Here is a 3605-nt window from a genome sequence, read left to right on the forward strand (position 1 = left end):
TTACATCACAGAAGTCCCTGGAGTGTGTATAAATATTAACAATAAATTTAACTCGTAGCTGACCGGTATTGACTGGCAGTCCTCCCGTTTCTATGCTGTCTTCTTGTCTTTCTTTAACCCTCACCCCCAACTCAGGAGTTGTTCGCTGTTGGTGGGTCCGACGGAGAGGCCAAAGCACTCAGCGTGGGGAATGGGGAATGGTCACACCTCTCTCCCTTCTCCACCCCTCAGGATGTTTTCAGGATATGGCACTTGTACCCAGTGTGTTTCTCAAGCTGCCGGGTGGGGACTCAAACCACGCCTTTGGCCATGTAAGATTCAGTCACCTTAACCACCAGTCCCTTACTGTGAACTTTAAATAAGGTAATGCATATGAAACGCTCAGCCCCTGGTAGGTAAGACATGCTCAATATACGTTCGTTTTAACTTTTACATCCCAGGAAAAATAGAGGAAGCGTCAGTCTCCCTCGCCCTAACCCTAACCCTGCTCCTCCTGTCTTGTCTCCCTCCTCCCTGTCTCCCTCAAACTCCCGAGGGCCCTCCTCAGTGTCCCGCTTGATCTCTTTCCCCCAGCTTCTCAGTCTGTCCCCACCATAGTCACTTATACCTTCCTAAATGCAAAAGCCAAAGGCCGGTCTCGCCAGCGTCCATGCCCCCAGCGTTAAGAGACTCTCTTCCCCTTCAGCAGTGGCACTCTTCTCTCTCCCTCAACATTCTTGTCCCTTTCTTCTTTCTCACTGGCTTCTCACCCCCCCCACCACCACTCCTTAACAGAAGGTTTCTCCATCTCGACACGACTGACTGATGCTTTGGGCTGGCTATTTCTTGGTTGGGTGCGGGGAGGGTATCCTATGCATTACCAGATGTTTAGCGGGAAGCTTGGAAAAACCCCCATCCCTGTTGTGACCAGCACAAAGACCTCCAGACCTTGCCAGTGTCCCTGTACCCCACCCTGACACTTGCTGCCCTGAGTGACAGACGGTCCCTGGTATTCCTTCCTCAGTTCCCCACTCACCTGCTCCGGCGATGTCGTTCTTTCTTAGACCCTCAGCTCCCATCCTTACGGCCACCACGGTACCACTTTTCTTTCTCTCGGCAGGTACTTTCCCCCTAGGCTCAGAGTGCCTAATGCTTGCTGGATCCATCCATTTAGAGTCCAGAGATACATTTTGATACATATTTCCATATGTGTATACATATCAACAATCATTAAACATATATGTAGACATACTTACATCTATCTATCTATTGATCCATCTATCATCTATCTATCAGTAGATAAAGGGTCTCATTTCCCCCAGGATCCCAGATTGGTCTATCATCCTTATTCTCAGTTTTGAAAGCAGGGGTCCCTATTTGCCCTTTCCAAAGCCAGCAACTTTGGTATCATCATTGACTCTTGTTTTTTGTTTTTTTTTTCTTTTTTTGGAGAGGTTTTCGCTGTAGGGCGCGTGCGCTCGCCAGACAGGCAGAGAGAGACAGAGAGACAGAAAGCGAGAAATCACCCCCCAGGGGGGATGGGCATGCCACAATCCCTTTCCTCCATTCTCCTCTTGGGATCTTGGGCACACACGCACACACGCCCTGCATGAGTTTAAGCCACCGGGTCCAGGACTTGAACCGCGGTCGACTACATGGGAGTCCAGCGACATAGCCATTACACTAACTGCTGGTCCCTCATCATTGACTCTTTCTCCTAGCGCCATGGGTAGCCACTAATCCCACAGCTTCCCCTTCAGCCAGCTCTGGAACATGCCGTCTCCTGTCTGCCCCATACCCACTGCCATTGCCTCGCTACCTATTGCAACAGCCTCTCACGGGTTTCCCTGCCTCCAGACCCTCTCCACTCAGACCCTCGTGTTATACTTTCCCAGATTTATATGATAAATAAAACCACTCCTTGATAGAAAACATTTTTGGGGAATCCCACAGGGCGATGCCTCCCAGGCGCCTCCCTCAGATCCATTCACAGCTGCCCTCACACATGGCCACCCCAACCTTCTCAGGACAGCCAGACCTACCAGGCCCTCTGAAGGCACTGCGCATGTGCACAGCTGTGTGTCCTGCTGGGAATGCACTGTCCTCTTTGTTTGAAAAACCCCTGATCGACCTTTAAAATGCTACTTAAATGTTACCTACTCTCCAAAGTTGTCCTTGCCTGAGGATGTTGAGGTTTTGCCTATAGAGGGCAAATACCATCCCATCGGACCCATGTGATTTATCTGTTTATAGGTTTGTTCGCCTGACTAGACTTGGCGCTCTTGGGACTATTATGATCTCTGTGTCTCTGGACCTGGCCACTCATCATCTCTGTTCATCTGCGGGATTTTAACAGAACAGGGTCTCTGTCTCTGTTTCTTCATTTCTCTCTGTTTCTCTCTTCCCCTTCCTCTCTCCCAGGCACACACAGTCAGCCTCCATCATCGGAGGCACAACTCCTTGCTTTCTTTACATAGCACCGTTTGACCTGTAAACATAAACCTTGCACTTTAGTAAAGAGGAAAACCAGTTTTGCAAGTCCTGTGCTTGCTTCTGATTTCACTTACATTTTTCTGCTGTTGTGAATGTTTAGAAAGATTATTTTGAATCCTCATTTTTTTTTTTTTTTTTTGTAAAAATTTCTATCTGAGAGACCAGCAGATGGCACAATGGCTATATCACTGAACTCCCACAGTTGACCATGGTTCAAGTCCCGGACTCAGCGGCTTACAACTCGTGCCGAGTGTGTGTACATACATGCCCAAAATCCTAAGAGGAATGGAGGAGAAGAGATTGCAGTGTGGCCATCCTCCCCAGGGTGAGATTTCTCACTTTCTGTTTCTCTCTGTCTCTCCATCAAGCACACACACCCTACAGCAAAAATCTCTCTCATAAAAAAAAAGGAAGAAAATAATTTCTATCTGAATAATTGCTCATTGGTCCTTTCTTAGCTTTAACAGTATTTTTGTAGGGCCAGCAGGTGGTGTGGTGGTTAAGGTGGCTAGATCCCACAGAGCTGACCATGCAGTTTGAGTCCTGGACCTGGAGGTTTGAAAAACACACCATGAGCATATGCATGTATGTCCAAAATTCAAAGGGGAGAATGGAAAAGGGGTCGCAGCTGCAGTGTGTTTATCGCCCCTGCCCTCTCAGCCCCCCAGTGAACACATATGCCATCTAGCAAATTTTTTAAAAACAGTATTTTTGTTTGCTTGAAATTTCTTCTACAGGGTTAAGGGAACACCCCCAACAGAGTCTTCATGAGCAATCCACGCCTACCCAGCCTCAACCAACACGTATTAAGGGGATGCACACATGCCCAGTGTAGACAGGACACCTCAGTGTTAACCCAGGTCCGGGGTGGGGGGCTGACATTGCACTGTCATGTTACCATCGTGCCCCTGTCTGGCCCCAGTGGTCAGTATTTCTAATACTGTTGCTTTTACAGCTAAGTTGACTATTCCAGACACACTCTTGAAAATAGTGTTACCTAAAAATGGAAAATATTCTGTCTTATCGATGTAAGTAATCTTTCTATCCTAAATTCAGAAAGTGGTAAAACCTCTTTTTATTCTCCTGACTTAAGTTAATTTTAAGGGGCAAAAGAAGCAGTTTTAATTCTTGGT

This window comes from Tupaia chinensis, unplaced genomic scaffold (genome assembly GCF_000334495.1).
Source record: "Tupaia chinensis unplaced genomic scaffold, TupChi_1.0 Scaffold000503_1, whole genome shotgun sequence".
NCBI lineage: Eukaryota > Metazoa > Chordata > Mammalia > Scandentia > Tupaiidae > Tupaia > Tupaia belangeri.